General features: G+C 32.7%; 2 long non-coding RNA genes across 3 annotated transcripts; both read left to right on the top strand.

Moving 5' to 3' along the window:
- Nucleotides 1–3,518: 3,518 nt before the first annotated feature.
- Nucleotides 3,519–4,523, top strand: LOC114518342. Its single transcript, XR_003686471.1, has 3 exons — nt 3,519–3,560; nt 4,126–4,215; nt 4,426–4,523. It is a non-coding gene; the product is annotated as an uncharacterized LOC114518342 (long non-coding RNA).
- A 586-nt stretch (nt 4,524–5,109) lies between these two features.
- Nucleotides 5,110–6,997, top strand: LOC114518438. Of its 2 annotated transcripts, none has more exons than XR_003686485.1 (3): nt 5,110–5,135; nt 6,484–6,572; nt 6,958–6,997. It is a non-coding gene; the product is annotated as an uncharacterized LOC114518438 (long non-coding RNA). The 2 variants fall into 2 exon arrangements; XR_003686486.1 differs by lacking the exon at nt 5,110–5,135 and adding an exon at nt 6,084–6,095.
- Nucleotides 6,998–10,470: the final 3,473 nt, after the last annotated feature.

Here is a 10,470-nt window from a genome sequence, read left to right on the forward strand (position 1 = left end):
CACCTTGTTACGCTTAACAATATTGCAACATGTTGTTGGCAACATTGTTCGTGGGGTGCAGCGCAACATTGTTGAGGCCTGTTCTCATCAACCGGGAACAACTTGAGCGTTTTTTGCCGTGTAATCCTGTTTACGTAAATAAACTAATATGCTCTAAAATGAACTAATCAAAACCAACCAAATATGCTCTAAAATGAAAGATATTAGTCTTAGGAAACCATTTTTAGCATTTTAAGACAGTTTTTTATCTTTCATTTTAGAGCATAGGTTTGGTTGGTTTTTGGAACAACGAAAAAGTGGTCAAAATTGACCAAAATGGTAAGGCTTACCCCTTACCATTTTGGTCAATTTTGACAACTTTTTGAACTGTTCAAGAAGTGTCTTAAAATGCTAAAAATTGCTTCCTAAGACTAATATCTTTCATTTTAGATCATTTTGAGACACTTTTTGAAAAGTTGAAAAAGTCGTCAAAATTGACCAAAATGGTAAGGCTTTCCCCTTACCATTTTGGTCAATTTTGACGACTTTTTGAACTGTTCAAAAATTGTCTTAAAATGCTAAAAATGGCTTCCTGAGACTAATATCTTTCATTTTAGATCATATTTGGTTGGTTTTTGGAACATTGAAGAAGTCGTCAAAAATGGTAAGGCTTACCCCTTAATATTTTGGTCAATTTTGACGACTTTTTGAACTGTTCAAAAACTGTCTTAAAATGCTAATAATGGCTTCCTAAGACTAATATCTTTCATTTTAGAGCACATTTGGTTGGTTTTTGGAACATTGAAAAAGTGGTCAAAATTGACCAAAATGGTAAGGCTTACCCCTTACCATTTTGGTCAATTTTGACAACTTTTTGAACTGTTCAAGAAGTGTCTTAAAATGCTAAAAATTGCTTCCTAAGACTAATATCTTTCATTTTAGATCATTTTGAGACACTTTTTGAAAAGTTGAAAAAGTCGTCAAAATTGACCAAAATGGTAAGGCTTTCCCCTTACCATTTTGGTCAATTTTGACGACTTTTTGAACTGTTCAAAAATTGTCTTAAAATGCTAAAAATGGCTTCCTGAGACTAATATCTTTCATTTTAGATCATATTTGGTTGGTTTTTGGAACATTGAAGAAGTCGTCAAAAATGGTAAGGCTTACCCCTTAATATTTTGGTCAATTTTGACGACTTTTTGAACTGTTCAAAAACTGTCTTAAAATGCTAATAATGGCTTCCTAAGACTAATATCTTTCCTTTTAGAGCACATTTGGTTGGTTTTTGGAACATTGAAAAAGTGGTCAAAAATGGTTAGTCAAAAACTGTCTAAAATGCTAAAATTGCTTCCTAAGACTAATATCTTTCATTTTAGATCATATTTGGTTGCTTTTTGGAACATTGAAAAAGTCGTCAAAATGGTAAGGCTTACCCCTTACCATTTTGGTCAATATTGACGACTTTTTGAATTGTTCAAAAATTGTCTTAAAATGCTAAAAATGGCTTCCTAAGACTAATATCTTTCATTTTAGATGATATTTGGTTGGTTTTTGGAACATTGAAAAAGTCGTCAAAAATGGTTAGTCTTACCCCCTTACCATTTTGGTCAATTTTTACGACTTTTTCAACTGTTCAAAAACTGTCCTAAAATGGGAAAAATTGCTTCCTAAGACTTATATCTTTCATTTTAGATCATATTTAGTTGGTTTTTGGAACATTGAAAAAGTCGTCAAAATTGACCAAAAATGTAAGTCTTACCCGTTACCATTTTGGGTAATAATTCCATGTTCATTAGTGCTACTGAAACGAAATTTTGGGTACCTATTTTTTTTCTTCATTGAATAATTCAAACTTTCCTGATCAATTTGGTGTATCGTTTATCAAAATCGAAGAATGGGAACACGCATAGATTTTGCCTCAAAGTTAGGTTATGCGTGCGAATTTTTACTCCTGATATATGATGCCGGTGTGACGTAATTAAAAGGACGGAAGTCGAAGTTTGAGCATAACTTTGCTAGTGTTTTGATATTTGCGCTGTATATATTCAGGAATAAACATGAGTTTATCAAGCAGTGAGAGCGAACGTTTCTAAAGCGAGAAATCTGACGCAGAAAATGAAAATTTACATTCGGATTCCGGCGATGAAGATACATAAAATTGTATATGAACTCATATTTTTTAGAGATAGTTTAAGAGCAGTTGCATACCGGTGGATTATTTGATGGCTGTGTTGATGCCTTGGTTGGGAAAATTCTAGACCTTTACCTGTATGTGTCTACACATTAGAAAAATATTTTCACTAGGAAATCCTAATGAATTTTTTCGCTACAAGTCCGCACAGAAAAGAAACTAATGAAAGTATGAAACATTCATCATAGAATTTTTTTTCTATCGAGTCTATTGCTGGAACAGCGTCAGGGCATAGCTGTCGTCTCATATTTCGCGCTTTAGCGACCTCTGCGTTAACAGTAAGTAAATGCGGAATCGGCAAAGTGCATTGAACACAGCACAGAATACTGTTGAGGAATGAATTTTGGTCGATGTCTTCTTACAAATGTTGTCCATTTATTCAGCCTCTCTTTGTCTTTCATTGGGAACGATGTACATAAACACCTTCTGTGTATTGGCTATTTGTGCAGCTTTTCCCGTTGGGCCATTCCGCAGGCCGCAACACAGTATTTTCTTCCGCGAGGTTTTTTTGCATAATCCTACGTGGAATACGTGCTCGCCATATTTGACTTGCATGCAGTGTATCGCTTCTTTTCAGACTACCTAACAGACTAACTTCACGGAAATTTGTTCTTATATTGTATCATTGCCGAGCAAGCAAGTTACAGTTTTTCTCCGATTATGCTTGCGTGGGAAATAACGACAGAATGCGTCAAGGATGCTGCGCTATTTCCCGAAAATGATCTATATTCAACAATGTGGGTTATACGTGCATTAATTGTTTTGCTAGTTTACACAATCTGCGTGAAGGAAAGTTAAAACTAAACTACAACTTGAGTTGAAAAGCAACAAATGTATATATATCTGTATAGGTTATAGCTTATCAAATTTAACTTCCGTCCTTTAAATGACGTCAAGCGCGCAAGGTCAATTTCGCATCAAAACAAGCAAAAATGCCACATTTGATCGCAATTTTAAACACGTTCCCGTCGACAGAATTCATTGTGCGATAGCTCAAAATGATCAGTAAAACGTGAAGAAACCGATCGTGTTAAAAACCCAAATATGAAAATTTCGTTTCAGTAGCACTTTAAATATCATATCATTTAGCATCTTACTATATCACACTGCATCATATAGCATCATATAGTATCATACTATATCATACCGTATCATACTGTATCATATTGCATCATACTATATCATACCGTATCATACTGTATCATATTGCATCATATAGCATCCTACTATATCATACCGTATCATACTGTATCATACGGTATCATACCGTATCATAATGTATCATATCAGGGGCGGCGTGGCCCACCGGGAGACCGGGAAATTTCCCGGTGGGCCCCTGAGAATTTTAAACTGGACTTTGTGAGAGTTTTCTTGCAAAATGTTTGCCAAGGTAATTATTATAACAGATCATAAAGGCCTTTTAATGTTTCTCATGTTATACTGATCTGTGTTGTTTTCTGTGATTAAGTGATGTTTTTCTTCATGTTGTTTATCACTGAAGCTAAAGAATTGAGATACAACAATCTTCGACTGACTTTAGGTGTAAGACGTTCGCCCAGCTATTGTAGACCGCATGGAATCGATTCAAGTCCTTTAAAAATTTGTGAATCAAGATGAGAATGAACTTAGTGAATCTGTAATTGCTGCTATATGTTTTGGCTAAAATATAAAAAAAACTGTTGTATGTCTCCAAAACAAAGGAGCTTATATTTATGATACCAAAAAGTACAGGATTGTTTGACATCAGAAATACAAAGAATTCGGCACACAGCGACAATTCAAAAGACAACTTTTTTCTAGGCTTTTAGCAATTCGTTTATAGTAACATCGCTCACGATGACGTTCGGAGTTGATCGGCATGTTGTCGTACATTATCATACCACGTGATCTGCTATGATCACATGGTAATTATCGCCTACAAAACTAATCTCAACGTTAAAAAAAAATTTCTTTAGATTGGTGGCGATCGAAGGTGGACAGCAAGATCGAAGCTCAGCAAGATTGAAGATTGTTCGAGGAAGAAGGAGTTCGCCGTTGACTAAAAGGTGGGTTCCGGCGATTATATGCGTAATCTGCGGTTGCTTTGTCCGACCCCAGTAGGGGGACCGTTTGCCTGGAGCGTTTTGGTCCCCCGCACGCTGCTAGTTGACTAGTTCCCACTTGTAGGCCTTTACACTAATCTACGGGAAGGCCGTAGGCCTTCCTTAAGGAGTACAGTGTAGCTGAGCCGAACCCTTTTTTTTTGTTGTATATAGGTTTATCTGAACAGCTAGTTGTCAAGATGAAGGTGACTCCCCCGGCCAAATTCAAAATGGCGATGCCAAAGAAAACCATCCACGTGGACCGTTCGCGGACCTTTCTGAGCAAGATTGTTGTGCTGTCTGGTCAAAGTTAAGTATTTTACTTTGATGTTTGTGTGCCTTCTGTTAATTGTTGGCCAGAAATAACAAAAAGCCGTATACAATATGAAATATTCTGCGTACAAGATTATCTAAAGTTTCCAGCTTAATTCTGGCTGCAATGATGATAATTTTTTGCTGAAAATTTATGTCATGAGCAATTTCCGCACCCATAGACTGAAGCAGAACTGAACATTTTGTCATTAACGTTTATCTCAACAGCCAGTTATCAAGACGAACGTCAAGAAAAATAGAAAATAGAAATCAGTTCAAGACTCGCCCGACCGCCGAATTCAAAATGGCGATCCCATCCACGTGGACCGTTCGCGGACCTTTCTGAGCAAGATTGTTGTGCTGTCTGGTCAAAGTTAAGTATTTTACTTTACTGTTTATGTGCCTTCTGCTAAAACTAGATAATAATTAAGATAGTTGAAAATGCAATTTTATATTAATAATGTCTTCTTATGTTTAAGATTTTCCTTGGTCAAGAGTGCAACATGAACTGTGGATATGAACTTTACTGTCTGTCAGATGAACATTGGAAGTGACAAGATTTCTGCACCGAGGTAATTCGATTGTTCCTTCAAAAGTTATATCAGCCTTGCAGCTGAAATTCTTGTAGTGACCTTGTAATACATATCAACTGCCCGGGTATATATTTTGTTATTTAGTATAAGGGGGAATTTGCTGCAACTAGGATCTTTTTTTGGAAAATCGTCAGGCAGTCACAAATTTTGTTAAGATTACTAAGTTAACATTGCTTCTATGCTCACTATGTGTCACCAGTAATAAATTCCTGTGGTGGTCTTTAAATAAATATAGCAACCATAGTTATATGTGGAGGGATGAGGTATAACCATAGAATACCTGACCAAAAACTAGACAATAATTAAGATAATTGAAAATGGAATTTTATATTAATCATGTCTTCTTATTTATATATCTATATTCAAGATTTTCCTTGGTCAAGAGTGCAACATGAACTGTGGATATGAACTTTACTGTCTGTCAGATGAACATTGGAAGTGACAAGATTTCTGCACCGAGGTAATTCGATTGTTCCTTCAAAAGTTATATCAGCCTTGCAGCTGAAATTCTTGTAGTGACCTTGTAATACATATCAACTGCCCGGGTATATATTTTGTTATTTTATAAGGGGGAATTTGCTGCAACTAGGATCTTTTTTTGGAAAATCGTCAGGCAGTCACAAATTTTGTTAAGATTACTAAGTTAACATTGCTTCTATGCTCACTATGTGTCACCAGTAATAAATTCCTGTGGTGGTCTTTAAATAAATATAGCAACCATAGTTATATGTGGAGGGATGAGGTATAACCATAGAATACCTGACCAAAAACTAGACAATAATTAAGATAATTGAAAATGGAATTTTATATTAATCATGTCTTCTTATTTATATATCTATATTCAAGATTTTCCTTGGTCAAGAGTGCAACATGAACTGTGGATATGAACTTTACTGTCTGTCAGATGAACATTGGAAGTGACAAGATTTCTGCACCGAGGTAATTCGATTGTTCCTTCAAAAGTTATATCAGCCTTGCAGCTGAAATTCTTGTAGTGACCTTGTAATACATATCAACTGCCCGGGTATATATTTTGTTATTTAGTATAAGGGGGAATTTGCTGCAACTAGGATCTTTTTTTGGAAAATCGTCAGGCAGTCACAAATTTTGTTAAGATTACTAAGTTAACATTGCTTCTATGCTTACTATGTGTCACCAGTAATAAATTCCTGTTGTGGTCTTTAAATAAATATAGCAACCATAGTTATATGTAGAGGGATGAAGTATAACCATAGAATACCTGACCAAAAACTAGACAATAATTAAGATAGTTGAAAATGGAATTTTATATTAATCATGTCTTCTTATTTATATATGCATATTCAAGATTTTCCTTGGTCAAGAATGCAACATGAGCTGTGGATATGAACTTTACTGTCAGATGAACTTTGGAAGTGACAAGATTTCTGCGCAAAGGTAATTTGATTGTTCCATCAAAAGTTATATTAGCCTTGCAGCTGAAATTCTTGTAGTGACCTTGTAATACATATCAACTACCCGGGTATATATTTTGTTATTTAGTATAAGGGGGAATTTGCTGCAACTAGGATTTTTTTTTGGAAAATCCTCAGGCAGTCACAAATTTTGTTAAGATTACTAAGTTAACATTGCTTCTATGCTCACTATATGTCACCAGTAATAAATTCCTGTGGTGGTCTTTAAATAAATATAGCAACCATAGTTATATGTAGAGGGATGAAGTATAACCATAGAATACCTGACCAAAAACTAGACAATAGTTAAGATAGTTGAAAATGGAATTTTATATTAATCATATCTTATTTATATATCTATATTCAAGATTTTTCTTGGTCAAGAGTGCAACATGAGCTGTAGATATGAACTTTACTGTCAGATGAACATTGGAAGTGACAAGATTTCCTCACAGAGGTAATTTGATTTTGTCATGGATGGTCAGCATTTGATTTTAAAAAGCCACTACATTGTTGAGATGACAACTATGAAATTGAAATTTGCTTCTATGGTCACCATGTGTGAAACCAATGATGAAACTTGATGCTATAACAGCTGAACCAGTCTGGCTGATTACTAAAATTCCTGTGGTGGTCTTACAATAAATATCCACGAAAAAGTGGGAGAACTTGGGAGAAATGTTTCTGATTTCCCTGTGATTTATATTCTGTAGTACTCAGAAGGGTGAAATGGCAAAAATATAATTGGCATGACTAAAGTAAGATAATGAGTAATATCTTTTAATAATGATGTCAGGTTGAAAATACAAACTTTGCTGCCACTTTTTGCCTAAAAGGATTGATGAAATGCTTTTTCTCTTTAGAATGAATGAAGTTGAAGAAAGTTGAAAGGCATCCCTGAAGAACCTGAATTATTTTAGCCCTATCCTAGATTCATTAATTAATATATTTTAGTGTGTGATAACATGTGTGAAATGTGATCAATTATGTGACAATTTTCAAAACTTGGATTTATAAAGAGAAATTATTCTTTGTAAAGTTTAAGAAGTAAACCTTTTTTGTCTGGTGGTGTTAGTGTTTTGATTTTGCATGTTTTTCCGTGTGCTTTCACAATTGAAAAGATTTTGGCAGTTGCTTCTAAATGTTTTTTGAAAAGTTTAAGAAGAAACTTGATTTTTGCCTTGTGGTGTTTGTTTTGTTTCGATTTTGCATGTTTTTCCTTGTGCTTTCACAATTGAAAAGATTTTGGCAGTTGCTTTGGCTATTTCTTATACTTCTTTTCTCTTTAATTTCTTCTTAGTATTAGTTTTTGTTCTAAATATATTTTCTCTTATTATTTTTTTGATGAAATTCTTTTTTTTACTTTAGTGTTGAACAAAGTTGAAAGGCACCCAGATTCATTAATTCATATATTTTGGTGTGAAATGTGATGAATTATGTGACAATTTTCAAAACTTGGATTTATAACGATAACTTTTTTCTTTGTAAAGTTTAAGAAGTAAACCTTTTTCATCTGGTGGTGTTAGTGTTTTTATTTTGCAAGTTCTTCTGTGTGACTTGACAATTCTAAATTAAACCTCTTAATATTTTTTAGTATTTTTTCTAAGTTAAAAAAAAAACCTGTTATTATTATCTTCTATTTATCTAGTTTTTTCTTTTTTTTTTCTCTCTAGTTTTCTTTTCTAGTTTTTACTTCTATTTCTCTAGTTTTTTTTCTACTTAGTTTTTTTTCTCTAGTTTTTTTTACTCTAGTTTTTACTTCTATTTCTTCTTTTTTGTCTAGTTTTTTTCTGTCTAGTTTTTTTTCTCTAGTTTTTACTTCTATTTCTCTAGTTTTTTTTCTATTTTTCTAGTTAGTGTTTTTGTCTAGTTTTTTTTTGTCTAGTTTTTACTTCTATTTCTCTAGTATTTCTTGTTAGTTTTTGTCTAGTTTTTTTTTTGTCTAGTTTTTTTCTGTCTAGTTTTTTTTGTCTAGTTTTTACTTCTATTTCTCTAGTTTTTTTCTATTTTTCTAGTTAGTGTTTTTGTCTAGTTTTTTTTTTGTCTAGTTTTTACTTCTATTTCTCTAGTATTTTTCTAGTTAGTTTTTTGTCTAGTTTTTTTCTGTCTAGTTTTTTTTCTGTCTAGTTTTTACTTCTATTTCTCTAGTTTTATTTCTCTAGTTTTTTCTAGTTAGTTTTTGTCCAGTTTTTTTGTCTAGTTTTTTTCTGTCTAGTTTTTTTTCTCTAGTTTTTACTTCTATTTCTCTAGTTTTTTTTTCTATTTTTCTAGTTAGTTTTTTTGTCTAGTTTTTTTTCCTCTAGTTTTTACTTCTATTTCTCTAGTTCTTTCTATTTTTCTAGTTGTTTTTTTCTAGTTTTTTTCTATTTTTCTAGTTAGTTTTTTGTCTAGTTTTTTTCTGTCTAGTTTTTTTTCTCTAGTTTTTACTTCTATTTCTCTAGTTTTATTTCTCTAGTATTTTTCTAGTTAGTTTTTTGTCCAGTTTTTTTTTGTCTAGTTTTTTTCTGTCTAGTTTTTTTTCTCTAGTTTTTACTTCTATTTCTCTAGTTTTTTTTTCTATTTTTCTAGTTAGTTTTTTTGTCTAGTTTTTTTTCCTCTAGTTTTTACTTCTATTTCTCTAGTTCTTTCTATTTTTCTAGTTGTTTTTTTCTAGTTTTTTTCTATTTTTCTAGTTAGTTTTTTTGTCTAGTGTTTTTTTTGTCTAGTTTTTTTTTCTCTAGTTTTTTTTCTAGTTTTTCTTCTATTTCTCTAGTTTTTTTTTCGATTTTTCTAGTTTTCTAGTTAGTTTTTATGTCTATTTTTTTTTTGTTTAGTTTTTTTTCCTTAGGACAGTTGTTGAAGAGTTCAAAAAGTCGTCAAAATTGACCAAAATGGTAAGGGGTAAGCCTTACCATTTTGCTCAATTTTGACGACTTTTTCAATGTTCCAAAAACCAACGAAATATGCTCTAAAATGAAAGATATTAGTCTTAGTAAGCCACTTTTAGCATTTTGAGACAGTTGTTGAACAGTTGAAAAAGTCGTCAAAATTGACCAAAATGGTAAGAGGTAACCCTTACAATTTTGCTCAATTTTGACGATATTTCAATGTTCCAAAAACCAACCAAATATGCTCTAAAATAAAAGATAATAGTCCTAGGAGGCCATTTTTAGCATTTTAAGACAGTTTTTGAACAGTTGAAAAAGTCGTCAAAATTGACCAAAATGATAAGTGGTAAGCCTTATCATTTTGGTCAATTTTGACCACTTTTTCATTGGTTAAAAAACTAACCAAATATGCTCTAAAATGAAAGATATTAGTTTTAGGAAGCCTTTCTAAGCATTTTAAGACAGTTTTTGAACAGTTCAAAAAGTCGTCAAAATTGAACAAAATGGTAATTGGTAAGTCTTACCATTTGCGCGGTACTATCTTTAATTAACTATCTAAGTCTGTGATGTGTGCACGTGGTTATTCTGCACTATGTGCACTATTGCATTAAATCAAGAATAAAGAATGTTCTTCATTCACATCATTTCTTAACTAAATCAACCTGTTTTAGCTTATAGTAAATGCAGTGAGCGAAAAAGGACACTTTACGGTCTACTGCAGCAGTTTAAAATTCTTAAAGAACAATAGGCTTTCGGCAAATGACGCAGTGGTCTAGTGGTTAAGACCTTAGTCTCTCAATCGTAGGACAAATGGTTCAAGTGCTGGCAGTGCAAAAATTAGCCTTAGAAATTTCGGTATGATTTGTGAGCTTAAAAGTTAAGACTCACTTTTTAAGAAGACTGTAAATTTGAAAAAAATTGGAAGTAAAAAAAAATTAAGAAACATTTGAACAATTCTTCGCTTCAAAAAAGTACTTGAAAATTGACAAAAAAACACAAGTCAAAAAAAATTAA

Source organism: Dendronephthya gigantea, unplaced genomic scaffold (assembly GCF_004324835.1).
Source record: "Dendronephthya gigantea isolate DGI-Jeju-01 unplaced genomic scaffold, DenGig_1.0 000010F, whole genome shotgun sequence".
Taxonomy (NCBI): domain Eukaryota; kingdom Metazoa; phylum Cnidaria; class Anthozoa; order Malacalcyonacea; family Nephtheidae; genus Dendronephthya; species Dendronephthya gigantea.